The sequence below is a fragment of the Myodes glareolus genome, chromosome 13, assembly GCF_982192425.1.
Source record: "Myodes glareolus chromosome 13, mMyoGla1.1, whole genome shotgun sequence".
NCBI classification, from domain to species: Eukaryota; Metazoa; Chordata; class Mammalia; order Rodentia; family Cricetidae; genus Myodes; species Myodes glareolus.
In genome coordinates this window covers 19,819,196-19,840,813 of record NC_142038.1, presented here as the reverse complement: position 1 = coordinate 19,840,813, position 21,618 = coordinate 19,819,196, and the positions used below count along the sequence as shown (strand labels likewise).

The 21,618-nt window shown below is 38.7% G+C and overlaps 1 pseudogene across 1 annotated transcript; it reads right to left on the bottom strand.

Annotated features, from left to right (window-relative positions):
• Positions 1–2,853: 2,853 nt before the first annotated feature.
• Positions 2,854–9,154, bottom strand: LOC148119965 (NEDD4-binding protein 1 pseudogene; annotated as a pseudogene). Its single transcript, XR_015734763.1, has 2 exons — positions 9,115–9,154; positions 2,854–4,330 (listed from the first exon to the last, which is right to left on the bottom strand). The product of XR_015734763.1 is annotated as an NEDD4-binding protein 1 pseudogene (transcript).
• Positions 9,155–21,618: the final 12,464 nt, after the last annotated feature.

Genomic DNA, 21,618 nt, shown 5'->3' with positions numbered 1-21,618 from the left:
GACTGACACCTGAAGAGACCAGAAAGTGTACCAGATCCGTGCCTGAATTTTAATTGAATTGTTTGTGGTTTTTCTTGTTTAATTTCTTTCGTTCTTCGTATATTCTACATATTTACCCATTGTCAGATGCACACCTAGTACACCTTACAGAATGAGACATTAAGATCCTGTTGCTGACAAAACTGCATACATGACTCACTAAACCTGTAGAGATGAAGCTGCTCTCAACTGAAGCCTCATCTCCACTGTATAGCTTCCATGGTGCGGGAAGAAGCCACGAAACTACTGCAGGAGAAAAGTCATCACCACTTTGACCCAGCTGTGGATCCTGTGCACACAGTCATTACCAGCTGGCAACACAGGTGCACAGGTGCAGTAAGGACAAGTGACACGGGAATGAACAACTACCTGCTGGCTCGACTTAAGGTCCACTGTTGAAGTTGGACCCCACACCTGGTGTGTTACAGCTCTGACAGGAAAGGCTTTCCCACGTGAAGTATTGTAGCTCTGGGAGTGAAGTTTCCCCAAGGCAAGTGTTAATGTTCTGAAAAAAAAGGTATCCTGACAGGTGGGAGACAAGCAAAGTCAGCTCACAACAAATCTCACACAAGAGATTCATTTGTAGGGAAAAACACCAGGATGGTGGGTACCTTTGCTCAGCCAGAAGCAGCAGAAAACTGAGTAGAAGACAGGGATTATGTATGATTTCTTGCAGGTGAAGAATTCCAGGGTGGGGATTGATTGGCAGGTTTTCAATTTCTGAGCTTAGCCACCTGCACCTGGAGTCGCTGGGTCCGTCTTTTAGGGTGTTCTGTGGACAAAGCCTGGCATTTGGGGGTCTTTAGGAGTGTGGTCTGGCCCCTCATGTGTACCTCGAGGTGCTTGCACCTGGCATCAGCAGCAGGGGCAAGACACATCACAGACTCTAGGGAAGAACCTACTACAGTTATTCTGTTACATAGGCATACTATTAAACCAATTTCTAATGACATAACATTACACGCGTATATAAGCTCACCTCTCAACCCTCACCAGAGAAGTTTTCAGGAGATGGCAATGAACACGGAGATCTCCAGCTCCTCAGAAGACAGAGAAGAAAAAGAACTCTCATCTCGAAATCGGTCAACGATATCACAACCTGCACTTCCAAGGCTCAGAGATCATCAAGGAAGAGGACAGAGAGATTGTAAGAGCTGGTGAACGTGGATTCCAACAAGGAAACCGAGTTTTTCAGAAACAGGAAGTGGTTCAGATTATTTCACAGCCCTTGTGATTCATGAGAACTACACACGCTCAAACTGGAAAAAAGTCCCAGCACTAAGGAAATTTCATGAAGTCGCATCTTCAGTTAAAGAGCTTAGAGCAATCGACAGCTGTGGGGAGAGGAAGAGTCAGTTTTAAGGATGTGGTCCCTGCTGGGTCAATCATCTGACCTGTCAATCACATATCTGATAGTATCTGGGCAGTAGAGGTTGGACTTGATGGGTCAAATAAGACAGCAAGGAGCATGCAATAGGGAAGTGTTGTTAAGTCCATGAGTATTTGTGAGGAAAGGCGAATATAATCAAAAATAAGTGTGTGAGATTCTGACAGCATGGTTTTCAATGAAAAAAAAAAGGCTGGAAAAATATGGCGCTACCTAGAATTATATCAATGTCCAATATCTGAGTTTAATTTTATAGCTGTTTATAGATGCTAAAAGTCTTAATTTATACCATTGCCATATATTTAGACATATTCTTCATTATATTTTAGTGTATTCTCATTAGTTTACTATCAGATATTAAAGTAAACAAAAGCAAAGTCTTAGCATTTTAAAATTTTGGTTTCTTTACTCAGATGTGATTTAGTGGTTAGAGCACTGGCTACTCTAAGAAATGATCAGATTTGGGTTTCCAACATCACATGGTGGCTCACAATGATCTGTCCAGAACCAGGGAATCCAATGCCTTCTTCTGACCTTCACAGTACCAGGCACATGTGCAGTACAGATGCACACATGAAGCAAAATTTCATACACATAATTTTTTTAAAAAAATTAATTTGCTTATGTCATGTCTCTTTCCAGTATAGCATGTGTTCATTAAGTAATCTCTATAGTCATTTCCCACCTTCTAGTTTTGGCTGTTACATTCTGCACAATAGCAATGATAACCTGTGAAACCTGGGCTTTTGAATGGAAGATGGAACAGAACTCTCTATGACATATATTGTTTCTAGGGAGAGCACAAAGTTGAGTCGTGAGACACTGAGGTTTATATTTTTTATTTAATTTTATTTCCAAAGGCAAAACTTAATTCACTTATCAATATTTCTTCAGCTCTAAGGAAATGGTTTTAAAAACAGAAAGTTGAAAGTACACTCAAGAGTAACTGCTGATACACAGTTCTGAAAAGGCAGAAAATGTGCTTTCCTTTTACAGAAAAGGTTAAATCTATATTACCAGCAAATTTTATACAGAGAAATAAAGATGGCTTTAAAACTCCAGATTTGTGTAAACATAAAACACATCCATCCCTTCCTTTGCTTAGAAAATCCAGAGCAATCCCATTCACTCTGGAAGGCTTCTTCCCACTATGATTGTCCAGAGTTGGGAGCTCGCTCTGGTCTACTTCAGCCGTGGGATCTCAGCCCAGCCTTCGGTCCAACACCACATCAGAAAGCACTTTCAGGTCTTTCAGGAATGGCCGAGCTGCCAGGATCTCAATCTTCTGTTTTTGCTCAGAATCAGGGAAGATCTTCAGCAGGACCCCCCTAAGCTTGCTGGTCTCTGCAGAAGTTCACTGTGCTGGCATGAGATAGTTATGCTGTATACCAGAAACGGTGGTCAGAGTTGTGAAGTGGAGCTGCTGAGAAAGCCAAGGGCCTGAAGTCTTTACCTGCTTCCAATATGGAGGCTGGTAGCTGGTGATGACTATTTGGGTGTTGTGGCTCCAGGCGAACATGTCCACATTTGGCAGGGCACTGAGTAGAGGCTCCATGTCTCCAGGAATTCTTCTAGCCAAGGCCCGTTTCTTCCCAGAGGGTCATCGGGAACCATAAATATGTCCCCCACGAACGTGTACTGAAGCAATCTTTGGGCAATAATTTCTCTCCAGGACACTGACTCAGTCATAAACTCTCTGAAGTTATCATTGCTTACAATGACACCGCCAGTCTTGTGCGCTAAGTGTAGTAGGAACCTGTTAACACAAGCAACAATTTGTTCTCCAAAGACCGTCCTGGAAGGAGTTAGAGATAATATTCCAACCTCCTGGAGCTGGGTCAAGAAGTGCTGTTCTGTGATATTAGGATCATCCATTGTTCTTGACTGCGGCACAAATACAGTGATGTTTCTGTGACCAAGCTTCCAAAAATATTCAACAGCAATTGCTATTCCACGGCAACTGAAGAACTTGTGCAGCCCGTGGGTAAATGCGACATTACATCCATCTATAACAATATGCTTCAAATCTCTTCTGCCGGGTTTATTTTTTAACTCCAGCTTGTATGGTATTTTCAGCATTTCCCTAAATCTCTGAACCCCTGTAACTACAGAATCGGGATGATCAGAGGCTCCTGTCAATCCTGCATGTGTATCTGAAGGTAAGAGCTGGGGCAGTGGCAGCGGTGGAGAATTCTGGGAACAATGTGGCTTAGGCTGAGGGAAGCTGTAGAAGCCAGAAGGTTTCTCACAGGGAGCCTTCATGTTATTGGGAATCAAGGGTTCAGCTTCCTGTTGAAAACCTATTTTGGGAAAAGCTGGGCCTCTCTGGTGGCCTGTAGCTCCCCTCAAAATAAGGTTGACTTCTTCAGAACTGGAAGAGGAAAGAGACTGTGAGAGGCCATTGCTCTCAAGGTCCACATTACCACTGTCCTTCTCGTTTGAGCCCCACATTTCATGTTTCTGTCCTGCTGGCCCTCTTAAAGACTTTACTCTGCCGTTTGAGATATATGGTTGAGAGTCTGTAAATGGTAACTGGGAAAATTTTTCTTCCACACGTTGCTCCGTGTGACTCTGGGTGTTCTTGGGAGTGGAATCTCCTGTGAGCTTATTTGTGCTGCCCCCAGCATCTGCACTTCTGCTCTGAGCAGCATCTGGACACACAGAGCAAGGGGCACAAGCTCTGTGTCCTTGGAGCCTTTGGTTCTCTTCCTCAATTTCCTCCAAGCACAATAATGACTGTGTAGAAGGCCCATTCTTCCCAATGACTTCCCCAACATACTCGTTGAAATACACCATGTTACTTAAGAATTTTACAACAATGGTTTACTTCACTTCTTCTGTGCAGACTCTGATATTTGGTAAATGTTCTGCACCAACTTCACTTCCTCTATCAAGATGATTTGCCTGCACAAGTGAAAAAGAAAAGGAAGGGTGTCACATTTAACCAGTTCAGCTCATAATAGACCCTTGTCAGTCAATAATCGATTGGCCAGAACTAGTTTACAATGGTACTATTGACATGATTGTAGGAGAGAACTGGCAGCATTGATTATACTCAGTTGGTTATGGTTAGCACAAAAGAACGTGATGTTTGCACAGGATGAGTTGGGTCAGTCTGGGAGGTAATGAAGGTCTGTTGAAAGGTTGATAAGATCAAATACATCGTTTATATGTATAAAATGACCACAGAAAGAATGAAAAAGAGAAAAGGGAGAACTTAGAAATGGAGTCCGGTAGGTGATGAGCACACTGTTTCTGCAACAGACAGGAAATGCGGGTCCTTTAGAAAAAAAAAAAAAGCAGAGTGAAAAGCAAAGGCTGGCAAGTCTGGGTAAGTGCGTCAAGAGGGCACAGCTTCCCAGGCTCCTATCATTGATTTACACCCACACCATCTGCCTCCATAGACTGTCTTGTCAGTCTGTGCCATAGGCTACTATTCCCATCATCCTTCTCTGCTCACTTCCCATTCTTTCTAGACCCCAAATGTAGGTCTTTACCATTTCTCTCCTTCTGGTCATGATTAATTTTTAAAATTATATTTGTTTCATAAAATACTATACACCTTCATAATTTAAGATATATAGGAAACCAGCCTCACAGAAGGCAGAAGGAAGAGTAGATACTTTGACATCTGACTTCCACAAATATACGTACTTTGAATATAGTACCATCTTAGTATGCCTCCATCCTGCTCTGAAAAAATGCTGACCTAAACCAATTTATGGAAGAAAAGGCTTCCTTATGTCAGTTTACAGATTAAAGTCTACCATCAATGGAAGCCATAGCAGAAACTCAACACAGGAATCTGGAGAAGAAACTGAAAACAAAGGGTGTGGAGCAATGCTGTAGAGCTTGCAACTGGCTGTTACACCTTGACCTCAGTCTGAAATGGCTATCCTGCCTCCAGGAAGCTCAGCATGAGACTGTGTGGGGATAACTGTTTCCTTCCGATTTATATTCCTCTCTAGGGCTGGGATGAAAGAAATGTACTGCCCTATTTTATGGAAATTAGTGTGGCTACTGGTGTTGAAGTTGTGTGTCATAATGTTACTGGGATTAAAGGTGTGTGTTACCATAATCTGGTCTGGAAGTCTAACCAGTGGGACCATTTTACTCTCAGAAGAGATAGGGAAGGATACTACGTAGTCAAAAGAAAAAATTCACCAAGATGACATTTCAACTCTTAACATCTATACCTCAAATCCAAGGAAAGCCATATTCGAAAGAGTAACACTACGGAACTTAAGACCACACACTGATCTTGGGTAACATCAATACCCCTCTCCCACCACGAATAATCATATAGACATAAATGTGTAGTACGATAGAGAGAGAGAGAGAGAGAGAGAGAGAGAGAATCGACAACAGAAACAAGAAAAAGCTTACAAACTCATGGAACTCTAACAGCTCTCTACTGAATGAAAAAGGTGTCAAGACAGAATAAAATTAAAAAAAGAAGACTTTCTAAAATTGAAGGTAAATGAATAATCAAACAGTGGGACACATTATAAGTGGTTTTAAGAGTTTACAAGTTCATAGCACTAAGTGCCTTCAAAGAACTTGAGAGATCTCACACTAACAATTTGACTTAATAACTGAAAGTTCTAGAACAAAAAGAAGAAATCACATTCAAAAGGATTAGATGGTGAGAACTGCTCAAATTCAAGGCTGAAATCAACAAACCAGAAACAAATAATACAGCTTTGAAATGAAGATTTGGTTCTTTGAGATGATTAAGAAGGTAGGCAAACTCTTATTTAAATTAACTCATGAGAGAGAGAGAGAGAGAGAGAGAGAGAGAGAGAGAGAGAGAGAGATAGAGAATATCCACATTAACACAATCAGAAATTAAAAGAAGCATATAACAGCACAGAGGAAATCCAGAGGGCAAAATTGAGAGGTCATACTTTAATAACCTGTACTATCTCAGTTTTGAAAATCTAAAGGAAAGGTAAAGCACAACTAATAAAAACTCTGTGTCAAAAAGTGGAGTTCAACCAAAAGATTCAGAAAGCAGAGCAGACAGTCAGCAACTGGCTCTTACCTCAACCTCAGTCTGAAATGATGATCCTGCCTCCAGGACCCTCAGTATGAGACTGTATGTTGAAAGCTGTTTCCTCCTGTCTTATATTCCTCTCTAGGGCTAGTAATAAAGGCATGTACTACAGTGATTAAAGGGGCATACACCCGACTTCTATGCAAACTAGTGTATCTTCAGGGATCAAAGGTGTGTATCATTGGTTTTCTGGGATTAAAGGTCTGTGTTTCCATAATCTGGTCTGGAAAGATGACCAGTGGGATTGTTTTACTCTCATAAAAGATAGGGATAAATACTACATAATCATCGAAAGAAAATTGTACCACTATGACATTTCATTTCTTAACATCTATGCCTCAAACACAAGGGAACCCATATTTGTAAGAGTATCACTACCGAGTTTCAATTACATAGTGACCATCAAATGCTGATAGTTGTAAACATCGATACTCCTCTCTCACCAATAAACGATAATCCAGATATAAATGAATAGATAGATAAATGGATAGATAGACATAAACATAGATAGATAGATAGATAGATAGATAGATAGATAGATAGATAGATAGATAATGTCAACAACAGAAACAAGAGAAAGCTTACAAACTCATGGAAATTGAACAGCTCTCTAGTGTATGAAAAAATGAGTGAAGACAGAAATAAAAAAATAAAATTAAAGATTTTCTGAAATTGAAGGTAAATGAATAACCAAACAGTGGGACACATTCAAAGTGGTTCTAAGATTTTACAGGTTCATAGCACTAAGTGCCTACATAAAACACCTGGAGAGATCTCATAATAACAACTTCCCGAAAAACTGGTATTTCTAGAACAAAAAGAGATCTCATTCAAAAGGAGTAATTGTCAAGAAATATCAAATCCAAACTGGAATCAACAAAATAGAATCAAATAGAATACAGTAAATGAAACAAAGATTTGGTTCGTTGAGATAATCAACAAGGTAGGCAAACCCTTATCTAAATTAACTCATGAGAGAGATATCCACATTAACGCATTCAGAAATGAAAAGGGGTATATAACAGACACTAAGGAAATCCAGAGGACAAAGTCAAGAGAGGGCATACCTTAAAATGCCTGTTCTCTCAGTTTTGATAGTCTAAAAGAAAGGTGAAGTATAATTAGTAAAAACACCAGGTCAAATATTGGGGTTCAATCAAAGATCCAAAATGCAAAGCATCCAGTCAGCAACTGACTGGTAACTCAGCCTCAGTCTGAAACGGTGATCCTGCATTTAGGAACCTTAGCATAAAACTGTGTGTTAGAGCTGTTTCCTCCTGTCTTATATACCTCTCTAGGACTGGGATTAAAGGCGTGCACCATTTCGATTAAAGGCATGTACCACCTGATTTCTATGCCAAATACTGTGGCTACTGTCATTGTGACCACTGGGATTAAAGGTGGATGTCATTGTGGCATCTGATTAAAATGTGTGTGTTTACCAAAACCTGATCTGTAAGGCTGGCCAGTGAGACTGTTTTACTCTGATTCTTAAAATACAATTGAAATGCCACTAGGCAAAGGGATATTTTTTGATAGGTACAACTTAATAAAGTTAAATCGTGATTAGGTGAGCAATTTACATAGTCCTATTAACCCTTGTAAAACAGATGCAGTCATTAAATGTCTCCCAACCAAAAAAAAAAAAGCACAAAATTCTACCTGAATTTCATGAAGAGTTAGCAACAATACTCATCAAATTACTTCACAAAATAGAAACAGTTTGTTTTTATTTTCAGAAATATAGCTCATTTTGAAGAGGTCACAATTACCCTAAAACCAAACCACATAAAGACCCCCCAAGAAAGAATTATAGATATGTTTCCTCTATGACCTGGATGCAAAAATTCTCAACAAAATATTTTCTAACCGAATCTAAAAACACATCAAAAAGACCACACATTATTATCAAATACTCTTCATGCCAGGAACTCGGGGATGGCTCAATATAAGAAAATCAGGAAATACAATTCACTATATAAACAAACTGAAAGGAAAAAAAAAACATGATTGTCTCTCTAGACGTAGAAAAGGCCTTTAACAAAATCCAACACGCCTTCATGATAAAAGTCCTGGAGAGATTAGAGATAAAGAGAGATACCTCGACATAATAGAGGCAGTCTACTGCAAGCCCATAGCTAAAAATCAAATTAAACGAAGGTTCATAGCACTAAGTGCATACATAGAACACCTGGAGAGATCTCATACTAACAACTTACTGAAAAACTGGTATTTCTAGAACAAAAAGAGATCACATTCAAAAGGAGTAATTGTCAAGAAATATCAAATCCAAACTGGAATCAACAAAATAGAATCAAATAGAATACAGTAAATGAAACAAAGATTTGGTTCGTTGAGATAATCAACAAGGTAGGCAAACCCTTATCTAAATTAACTCATGAGAGAGATATCCACATTAACGCATTCAGAAATGAAAAGGGGTATATAACAGACACTAAGGAAATCCAGAGGACAAAGTCAAGAGGGCATACTTTAAAAACCTATACTCACTTAATTTTGATAATCTAAAAGAAAGGTGAAGCACAATTAATAAAAAACACCAGGTCAAATATTGGGGTTCAACCAAAGATCCAAAAGGCAAAGCATCCAGCCAGCAACTGACTCTTCTTACCTCGACCACAATCTGAAACGGTGATCCTACCTTTAGGAACCTTAGCATAAAACTGTGTGTTAGAGCTGTTTCCTCCTGTCTTATATACCTCTCTAGGGCTGGGATTAAAGGCGCGCACCATTTCGATTAAAGGCATGTACCACCTGATTTCTATGCCAACTAGTCATTGTTAATGTCATTATGACTACTAGGATAAAGGTGGGTGCCATTGTGGCACCTCATTTAAATGTGTGTTTACCATAACCTGGTCTGTAAGGCTGGCCAGTGGAACTGTTTTACTCTCAGATTTTTAGGGAGCCTTTATTTTTTAAAATACAACTGAAATACTACTAGGCAAAGGGATATTTGTTATAGATACAACTTAATAAAGTTAAATCGTGATCAGGTAAACAATTTATATAGTCCTATTAACCCTTGTGAAACAGATGCAGTCATTAAATGTCTCCCAACCAAAAGAGAGAGAGAGAGAGAGAGAAAGAAAAGAAAGAAGAAAAATAAAGAAGAAAAATGAAAACCAGGGCAGCACAGAATTTTACCTGAGTTTCATGGAAGAGTTAACAATGATACTCAAATTACTCCACAAAATAGAAACAATTTGTTTTTATTTTCAGAAATATAGCTCATTTTGTTTGAAGAGGTCACAGTTACCCTAAAACCAAACCGCATAAAGACCGCCAAAGAAAGAGAATTATAGATATGTTTCCCCTATGACCTGGATGCAAAAATTCTCAACAAGATATTTTCTAACTGAATCTAAAAACACATCAAAAAGACCACACATTATTATCAAATACTCTTCATGCCAGGAACTCGGGGATGGCTCAGTATGAGAAAATCAGGAAATACAATTCACTATATAAACAAACTGAAAGGAAAAAAAAAAAACATGATTGTCCTAGACGCAGAAAAGGCCTTTAACAAAATCTAACACACCTTCATGATAAAAGTCCTGGAGAGATTAGAGATAAAAGAGAGATACCTCAACATAATAGAGGCAGTCTACTGCAAGCCCATTGCTAAAATCAAATTAAATGAAGGTTCATAGCACTAAGTGCATACATAGAACACCTGGAGAGATCTCATACTAACAACTTACTGAAAAACTGGTATTTTCTAGAACAAAAAGAGATCTCATTCAAAAGAAGTAATTGTCAAGAAATATCAAATCCAATCTGGAATCAACAAAATAGAAACAAAGAGAACAATACAGTAAATGAAACAAAGATTTGGTTTGTTGAGATAATCAACAAGGTAGGCAAACCCTTATCTAAATTAACTCATGAGAGAGAATATCCACATTACCACAATTAGAAATTAAAAGGGGTATATAACAGACACTAAGGAAATCCAGAGGGCAAAGTAAAGAGGGCATACTTTAAAAACCTATACTCACTTAATTTTGATAATCTAAAAGAAAGGTGAAGCACAATTGATAAAAAAACACCAGGTCAAATATTGGGGTTCAATCAAAGATCCAAAAGGCAAAGCATCCAGCCAGCAACTGACTCTTCTTACCTTGACCACAATCTGAAACGGTGATCCTGCCTTTAGGAACCTTAAGATAAAACTGTGTGTTAGAGCTGTTTCCTCCTGTCTTATATACCTCTCTAGGGCTGGGATTAAAGGCGCGCACCATTTCGATTAAAGGCATGTACCACCTGATTTCTATGCCAACTAGTCATTGTTAATGTCATTATGACTACTAGGATAAAGGTGGGTGTCGTTGTGGCACCTTATTTAAATGTGTGTTTACCATAACCTGGTCTGTAAGGCTGGCCAGTGGAACTGTTTTACTCTCAGATTTTTAGGGAGCCTTTATTTTTTAAAATACAACTGATATGCTACTAGGCAAAGGGATATTTTTAATAGATACAACTTAATAAAGTTAAATCGTGATCAGGTAAGCAATTTACATAGTTCTATTAACCCTTGTGAAACAGATGCAGTCATTAAATGTCTGCCAACTAAAGAGAGAGAGAGAGAGAGAGAGAGAGAGAGAGAGAGAGAGAGAAGAAAAGAAAGAAAGAAAGAAAGGAAGGAAGGAAGGAAAGAAGAAAGGAAGGAAGGAAGAAAAAAGAAAACCAGGGCAGCACAGAATTCTACCTGAGTTTCATGGAAGAGTTAACAATAATACTCATCAAATTACTCCACAAAATAGAAACAGTTTGTTTTTATTTTCAGAAATATAGCTCATTTTGTTTGAAGAGGTCACAGTTACCCTAAAACTAAACCACATAAAGACCTCCCCCCAAAAAAGAGAATTATAGATATGTTTCTCCTATGAACATTGATGCAAAAATTCTCAACAAAATATTTTCTAACTGAATCTAAAAACACATCAAAAAGACCATCCATTATTATCAAGTACTCTTCATGGCAGGGACTCAGGGATGGATCAATATAAGAAAATCAGTAAATATAATTAACCATCTTAACCATCTAAAGAAACTGAAAGAAAAAAATCATATGTTTGTTTCTCTAGGTGTAAAAAGGGCCTTTAACGAAATCCAACACACCTTCATGATAAAAGTCCTGGAGAGATTAGATTTTAAAAAACGATATACCTCAACATAATAGAGGCAGTCTACTGCAAGACCATAGCTAAAATCAAATTAAATGGAGAGAGCCTTTACTAAAAGCAATTTCGCTAAAGTCAGAAAAATGGCAAGGTTGTCCAGTTTCTTCATATTTATTCTATATAGTAATTGAAATGTTAACTGAAGAAATAAGCCAAACAAGAAAGATCAAGAATACAGAAATTAAAAAGAAGTCCTAGTATCTTTATTTCAAGAAATAATATGATAGTATATGTAAGTGTCCTGAAAAATTCCACTAGGAAATTTCTAGAGCTGACAAATACTTTCAGCAACGTGGCTGGACACAAAATTAACTCACAACAATCACCAACTGTTGACTGAGGTTTCTGTCCCACCAAGTTACTCAGCTGTGTTCCATAAAAACACACAGAGGATTACATTAATTATAAACTGGTTGCCCCTTTTTCTCAGGCTTCTTATTAACTCTTATAATTTACATTAACACATAATTCTTTTCTATGTTACCCACGTGGCTTGGATCCTTTAATCAGTTAGGCATTCTCATCTTTCTTTCTCATGTCTGGGTGATGACTGCAGACTGAGCCTTTCTTCTTCTCAGAGTTCTCTTGTTCTCATCACCCTATCTGTCCTTCCTGCCTGGTTGCCCTGACAAACCTTCCCGCATGTTTACTGGTGATTCAGCATTTTATAAAGACAATATAAGTGACAAGTTTTTGCAGGGTTCAAGACCATTGTCCCACAGGAGTTCCCCTTTATTTTTCAAAACAAGAACTCAGAATCTTATCTCCTTTGTTGAGCTTTCTTCCTGACTAGTACATATAACAACTTGTTACTCCCACTCTAAACATAGAAAAACATCCTTAATTCAGTTTTTGGGAATGTTGATATAGCTTTCTAAGCTACTTCCTGCTGATTGGAGGCACTGGTTATCTAATGGGAACCCAAAGAAAATTTAGAATTTGGTCAAATCCTGACTAGAATATTCTTGGAGGCTTGATCATCTCAATCAATAGTCTTGAAGCTGTTTGGATGTAGAACTCAGACTTCTGGGCCATCCACAGCTATCAGAGATTTCTCAGGGAATCTTCCTTAATCAAACACTTTTTTTAACCAAAAATAAATCCACAGCCTCTCATTCCTGTTGAAACAAAAGCAAAAGTTGTTCTACAAAGTAAAATATCTTTTGACTTAAATTTTGAACTCAAAGTATTTTCAAAATATGTATGTCGGGATTAATCCAACAACATTTATAATCAAATGTCTTTTAGCAGCTTTTGCTTCTTCTTAAGCCATCAAGCAATTCAAAGACAACACAATTACATACAGTATCCAGATTCTCTGTGTAGTTTCCATTTTTATGGGGCTCTTTTTTAAATACTATTTCTTTTATTTCTATATTTAATATTGGTTTTTTGAGACAGGTTTTTTTTGTGTGTATCTTTGGCTGTCCTGGAACTCACTCTGTAGATCAGGCTGACCTTGAACTCACAGAGATCTGCCTGCTTCTGCATCCCAAGTGCTGGGATTAAAGGTTTGTCTCACCACACCAAACTACTCTCTCTTTCTCTCTTTTTAAAGACTCTATCCTTTTTGTTTTCTTTCTATATTGTGTATATATTTTAAAACACACTGTAAAATATTCAGAAGCTTGATTCTCTGAATCTATCCTTACTGTATAGCTCTCATTTTCTGGCCACATGAGTCTTTAATTTACTAAGCAATATGACTAGGAAGAAAAGCCCTGAATTTGATGGTGTAACAACCCCATTCTTAGATTTCTGAGAGTTCAGCCTCCTGAAGGAGGTACTTTCAGGTGCCCTGTTTATTGCCACAATTCTGTGGAGTTCCAAGGTCCCTGCTACCACCAAAGACCATGCTGTCAGCTATTCATCAACACCATTTAAGTAATTTATAGTAGAGGCTCTTAAAAGGGCAACAAGGTTTTTGCAGCTAAATCTGTCGCAGGAAGCCTCTCTTCAATGAGATGTGCTTACCTCTAGCAAACAGAACTCACCTGAGATAATGCTGCCACCAAGAAGCCAAGTATGGATAAAATGTGTGTGTGTGTGTGTGTGTGTGTGTATACAGATACAAACATACAAATATATATGCATATTTACATGTATATATATATATATGAATTTAAAGTAAAAATGTCCAATAATTATCATCTCTCTTCACCAAATGAAGCTTTCAGAACCAATAATATGTTATACTGAAAGAGTTGTTGGCCAAAGGGGTCAAATGGGAACCCACACACAACATAGGATGTTGTCAAGATTATATGCTGCTCTCCGCAAAGTGATAGGAAGCATTCTCTGCTTAAAATAATCATCTTCATCATCATCATCATGCTATATAAAGAATATAGTTGAACAAATGTCCTTGTAGTATAACTGAACATCTTTTGGGTATATGCCCAAGATTGGTTTTGTTGAGTCCATAGTAGGTTGATTTACAATTTGCTGAGAAACCACCATACTAATTTCCAAAGTGCCTGTACAAATTTGCATTCCCACCAACAATGGAAGAATGTTCCCCTTACTCCACATCCTCTCCAACATAAGCTATCTATCATTGGTGTTTTTGATCTTAGCCATTCTGACTTGCCAGAAGCAAAGACCTGTATTTTGAGATCTGCATTCTGTTTACAGCCATCTTAAGCTCACAAGTTAAGAAAAATATTTACCTCTTTCCCTCTGCAGGGTCTAGGAAATCAACCTGGCATTTTATCTCCTAGCAGAGACCTGCAGGCACCAGACTCAAGAACTCAGTTAGCATTTTCCTTTGTTAGTCAACAATCACAGAAACTCAGTATTTACCTATCAGCTAGGGAGGTCTCTGGACCTGAATTCCAGCAGATCTGAGTTTCCTGACACCCTTTTCTTCCCCCCTTTGCCCATTTGCTATATAACAACTTCTGATGAAATAATAAACTAGATGGCTGGATCAGAATTCCTGTCTTTCCATCATTTCTCATGTCTCTTGCCCCTCCATTCCTCTCCTCTAGGTTTATCAGGACCCCAGTTCGCATCCCGCTGGCCAGGATACTGACTGTAGTAAGATGGTATCACGGAATAATTTTGAATTGTATTTCCATAATGGCTAAGGATAATGAGCATTTCCTTAAGTGTCTTTCAGCCATTTGAGATTCTTCTGTTGTGAATTCTTGTTTAGTTCTGGACCATACTATTTAACGGATTTATTTGGAATTTTGACGTCTAATTTCTTGAGTTATTTCTATGTTTTGGAAATCAGTCCTCTGTGTGATGTGGGATTGTTGGAGATGCTTTCCTACTCAGCAGGCTGCATTATTGTCTTATTGTCTGTGTCCTTTGCTTTGCAAAAGCTTCTCAGTTTCAGGAAATCCCATTTATTTTTCGTTGACGTCAGTGTCTGTGTTACTAGTGTTATATTTAGAAAGTAGTCTCACGAACCCATGCATTGGTGGTTAATTATCATTTCCTTTTCTTTCAGGTTTAATATGGTAAGATTTATATTGAGTTATTTAATCCATATAGACTTGGGTTTTGGATCGATTTGCATTTTACTACATGTTGACATTCAGTTATGTCACCACCATTTGTTGAAGATGCTTTCTTTTTTCCATTGTATATTTTTAGCTTCTTTGTCAAAAACCAGGTGTTCATTGGTCTGTGGATTAATATCTGGATCTTCGATTCGATAATATTGGTTAACCTCTCTGTTCTTATGTCAATAACAAGCATTTTTCATTACCATAGCTCTACTATAGAGCTTATATCAGAAATAGTGATGCCTCCAGCAGTTCCTTTATTGCACAGGATTGTTTTGATTATCCTGGGTATTTTTGTATTTTGTCTCCTACATTGCCCTTTACCCCCAGCCCATTTAATGCTTCTTGTTCCATTTTCCCTTTTTAACCTTATACACCACCGTGTTCTACCTTCCTTCCTTAAACTTTTCTTCTTAATGACCTTCTGACTTCTATGGGGATTCCAAACAGAATATACGTCAGAAGATTCCAGCTAACATCCTCAAATGATAGGAAGGGTGTGACGATTGTCTTTCTAGGTCTCAGGTACCTCACGAGGAATGACTGTTCCCAATTTTAACTCAAATTTTCATAATTTCATTTTTAATACATGAATAATGTTGCTTTGTGTAATGTACACATTTTCACTGTCCATTCATAAGTTGATGGCCATCTGGCACTGGAAATAAAGCGCCAATGAACAAGGTGGAACAATTACCTCTACAGCAGGGTATGGAGTCCTTGGGTGAATTATTAAGAAATAAACTGGTAGGTCATGTGACGAATTTGTTCTAGCTTTTTGAGGAATCTACACAGTGATTTCCATAGTGATTGCACTACTTCACGCTCCCACCAGCAATGGCCACGCAGTCACCACCCCCACATCCTTGTCAACATTCTCCATCATATTTTTATCTTACCAAATTTGTTAGGTGAAGATGAGATCTCCAAGTAGTTTGATTTGCATTGCCTTGATGGCTAAGGATAGTTTAAAACTGAACATTTGAAACAGATGAATTTCTCAATCATTTGTACTTCTTTTCTTTAGATCTCCCATTTTTTACTGCATGTGTTCAGGTATTTTGTCTATATGTACATCTATGTACCATGTATGTTACTGACATCTGAAAAGGCCAGGAAGTATACCAGATCCATGCCTCAATTTTAATTGAATTATTTGTGGCTTTTGTTGTTTAGTCTCTTTAGTTCTTTGAATATTCTAGATACTAACCCTCTCTCAGATTCACACCTAGTACACCTTACAGAATGTGATAATAAGAACCTGTTGCTGAAGAAATTGTGGCTTCACTCACAGAACCTGGGGAGATGAAGCAGGCCCTCATCTGGAGCCTCAAATATTGACATGATTGTAGGAGAGAATTGGCAACATTGATTATACTCAGTGAGTTATGGAAAGCACAAAAGAACGTGGTGTTTGCACAGGATGTGATGGGCAGTCTGGGAGGTGATGGAGGTCTGATAATAAGTTGATAAGATCAAATACATTGTTAATATGTATAAAATGACCACAGAGGGAATGAAAAAGAGAAAAGGGAGAACGTAGAAATGGAGTCCAGTAGGTGATGAACACACTGATCTGCAACAGACAGGAAATGCAGTATCCTTTAGAAAAAAAAAAAACAGAGTGAAAAGCAAAGGCTGGCAAGGCCGGGTAAGTGCATCAAGATGGCACAGCTTCCCAGGCTCCTATCAGTGATTCACACCCACACCGTCTGCCTCCATGGCCTGTTTTGTCAGTCTCTGCCATAGGCTAATAAATATTCCCGTCATCCCTCTGTGTTCACTCCCCACTCTTTCTAGATCCCAAATATAGGCTTTTACCGTTTTCCTCCTAGTCATGATTACTATTTAAAATTATATTTGTTTCATGAAATACTACACACCCTTCATAATTTAAGAACTACAGGAAGCCATCCTCACACAAGGCGGATGGAAGAGTAGGTACTTTGACATCTGAATTCCACAAATATACATACTTTGAATATAGTACCATCTTATTATGCCTCCATGCTGCTCTGATAAAATGCTGACCTAAAGCAACTTATGCAAGAAAAAGCTTCCTTATGTCAGTTTACAGATGAAAGTCACTGGAAGCCAAAGCAGAAACTCAACACAGGAATCTGAGAAGAAACTGAAAACAGAGAGAGTGGAGCAATGCTGAAGACCCAGAAGGCAAGGCAGCCAGCTCGCCACTGGCTCTTACCTCAGCCTCAGTCTGAAATGGTGATCCTGACTCCAGGAACCTCAGCATGAGACTGTGTGAGGAGAACTGTTTCCTCCCAATTTATATTCCTCTCTAGGGCTGGGATGAAAGGAGTATACCACTCTATTTTATGGAAATTACTGTGGCTACTGGATTAAAGTTGTGTGTCATAGTGTTACTGGGATAAAAGGTGTGTGTTACCATAATCTGGTCTGGAAGTCTAACCAGTGGGACCATTTTACTCTCAGAAGAGATAGGGAAGGATACTACATAGTCATAAAAAAAATCACCAAGATGACATTTCAAACCTTAACATCTATACCTCAAACACAAGTGAAGCCTCCAGACACAATCCCCCAGTCTCACCTCCAATTCTACAATAGAATAGCAGCTACAGCCCTTCCTACCCCCTGCCCCCATCACCTGTGGATCCCACAGATCTTCCACTCCTAAGCTCCCTCCCCCAATTTGTCGCTTCATCCCAGTCCCCAACTCCACCAAGTACTCCCAACAAACACACTAGCTTAGCAGGCCAAGGAAACAGGAGACAGAAGTCAGGAAATAGAACACCCACACTAACAAAGTCCAGATATCAGCACCTACAATGAAGCTCAGCCCAGATGCGTAGATCCCAATGTAAAAGGAAAAAAAAAAACAGTACCTAACAGTCACTGCCATTCTCTCTACCACAAACCTACCACAGCAGGCCCTGATTACTCAACACACCTGAAGCACGAGGAAAGAACCTGAAAAACACCTGTATTAAGATGATAGAGTTCTACATAGAGAAAATTAATAAATCTATTAAAGAGATCCAGAAAAGTGCAAACACTAGGATGAAATTCATAAATCTTGAAGCACAAAAAATAAAAGCACAGGGTCAGAAATTGGGGTTCAACCTGAAGATCCAAAAAGCAAGGCAATCAACCAGCCACTGGCTTTAACCTCAACCTCATTCTGAAATGACGATCCTTCCTCCAGGAACCTCAGCATAAGACTATGTGATGAGAGCTGTTTCCTCCCAACTTATATTCCTCTCTAGGGTTGGAATTAAAGATATGTTAAACCCGATTTCTATGGAAATTAGTGTGGCTACTGGATTAAAGGTGTGTTGCCATAATCTGATCTGGAAGGCTCACCAGAGGGACCATTTTACTCTCAGAAAAGATAGGGATGGATACTACATAGTCATCAAAAGAAAAATTTACCAAGATTGTCGACATTTCAAAGTGTAATGACTACAGACTGAGCCTTTCTTCCTCCCAGAGTTCTCCTGTTCTCGTTACCCCACCTATACTTCCTGTCTGTCTACTGATCAATCAGCATTTTATTAAAACAATACAAGTGACAAATCTTTACACCATACAAGACTATTGACCCACAGAAGTTCCCCCTTTTTTTCAAAATGAAAACTCAGAATCTAATCTCCTTTTTTTAGCTTTCTTCCTGACCATTATCCATAACAACTTGTAACCAATGCTCTAAACAAAGAAATACATTTAAAATCCATTTTTGGAGAATTGGGTGTAGTTTTCTGGGATACTTCCTGTTGATTGGGGGTGCTGATAATCTTATGGGGTCCTAAAGAAAATTTAGAATTATGGACAAATCCTGACAGCAATATTCTGTGAGTCTCGATCACCTCAGCCTGCATTCTTGAAGCTATTCTAGATGTAGAACTCAGACATCTGTACCATTTGCTCCTATCAGAGATTTCTCAGGGGGTCTTCCTTAAAACATGATTTTTCTTAACTCTGAATGAATCCACAGCTTCTCATTTCCTGTGGAAACAAAAGCAAAACCTCTTCTCCAAAGTAAAATATCTTTTGACTTTAATTTAGAACTCAAGGCGTTTTCAAACTATATGTTAGATTAATTCTGTAACATTTATTTATAATCAAATGTCTTTTAGCAGCTCTTGCTTCTTCTTCAAGCAATTCAAATACAACACCATAACATCCAGTATCCAAAATCATTGTGTAGTTTCCATCTTGTTGAGGTTTTATTTAAACTATATTTCTTTTATTTTTATTTTTAATTTTGGTGTTTGAGATAGGGTTTTTCTATGTATTTTTGGCTGCCCTGGAACTCACTCTGTAGACCAAGCTGTCTTTGAACTCACAGAGATCTGCCTGCCTCTGCCTCTCAAGTGCTGGGATTAAAGGTGTGTGCCACCACACCCAACTATTCTCTCTCTGTCTCTCTCTCTCTCTCTCTCTCTCTCTCTCTCTCTCAAGGACTTTATCCTTTTTATTTTCTCTCCCAAGCTTACATATATTTTTAAACACACTGAAAACCATTCAGTATAACTCTTATTTTCTGGCCATGTGAGTCTTTAATTTCCTAAGTGATATAGCTAGGATTAAAGCCGTGGCTTTGATGGCTGCTTCCACTCCATTCTTTAGCTTTCTGAGAGTCCAGTCTCATGGTGGAAGTACTTGCAGGAGCCATGTTCATTGTCACACCTCTGAAGTTTCAAGGTCCCTGCCACCACCAAGAAGCATTCTGTCGGCTATTTATCAACACCATCTAAGTACTTTGTTGTAAAGCCTCTTTAAAGGACTGCAAAGTTTTTACTGCTAAATCTAAATCAGGAAGCCTCTCTTCAATGAGACATGCTTGCCTCTAGCAAATAGAGCCCACCTGAGAAAATGCTGCTCCAAGAAGCAAAGTAGGGGCTAAAATGTATATATAGATATACATACATATATATTCATATGTATATATATATATATATATATATATATAGGCGTTCAAAATGAAATTGTCAAATAATCATCATCTCTCATCACCAAATGACGCTTTCAGAACCAGTAATATGTTACGCTGAATTGAGTTGTTGGCCAAATAGGTCCCATGGGAACCCCCATACAATACAGGATGTTACCTAGATTATATGCTGCTCTCCACAAACTGATAGCAAGGCCTCTTTGCTAAAGACAGCATGCACACAACTCATTGAACATAAGTGAGCTTCCGCCTACATTGAGCCTTCACCCCGATGTTCTAGTGACTTTGGGACAGGAAGGTACCAAAAGAGAAACGCAAATACCAACCCAGCCACAAAACCTTTGCTCTACAAACTTTAGTGCCTGCAAACTATGCTAAGGCAATGGTGGTATGAAGCTTGTGGGTGTAACTAGCCAATGTCTGATTTGATTTAAAGTCCACTCCACAAAATGCAACCCATTCCTGACACTGCTTGGGTGACCAAGAACCTGAGACTAGATAGTACAGAAACCTAGGGTAAAACCAGATATCGCTGTTCTACTAAAAGTAAATAGCAATACAATGACTCCTAATGACATTCTGCTATATTGATAGGTCAGTGTCTTACTCAGCCATCATCAGAGAAACTTCCTCTACAACTTGAAAGTAAGGTTGTCTTACTGGAGACACCACATATACAATGGCAAAGAACATGGAGAAATCTAGCTGGTAGTCAACTGGAAACTACTTTACCCCTACTGGCTAGTGTTTATAATGCTGTAATATGCTCTACGTGCTTCTTGGAGGGCAAAACGAATCATCCGTACCCAGTTATGAACCCTTTGAGCCACAATATCAGCCTGTACACGGTAAATGCCCACTTATGGCCCAAATGTTAAAAGAGTAACCTACCACTTTTTAACTGGATTTTTTAAGGCCCGCTCCATGAAATGGAATGCATACCTGATATTGTAATTGAGGCTAAGAACTTGAGACTAGCTAGATCATGGTCCCTAGGGGGAATCCTACTACTATTAATCTGATAAATGAACATAGCAATAAAACAACTTGTAACAGCATGTTGCTATATCTGCAAATTAGCGAATTCCTCAAATTTCCTCTGAGAAGCTTCTTGTAGTAGATGGCAATTCACAGAGATTCACAATCGAACAACATGCAGAGAGTGAGAGACTTTGTAGTACTCAGCCCCAAATGAGATTCCTTTATCACACCCTCCCCGCAAGGCTTGTGGATCCATGCAGAAGAGGGGGCAGGGAGATTATAAGAACCAGAGCAGCGACAGACTTTAAGGAGACAGTGTCTTTCCATACAGAGCAGGACACACATAGGAACCTATAGACTGTGACAGTGTACACAAGATTTTCTTTTCTACGCAGGCAGCTATGAAGCTATCAGGGAGTAACTGCCCATCTGAACAAAACTTGTCACCTTTCCTTGATCAATGACTACCTCTGTCTGGGGCGCTGAATAGGACTTCA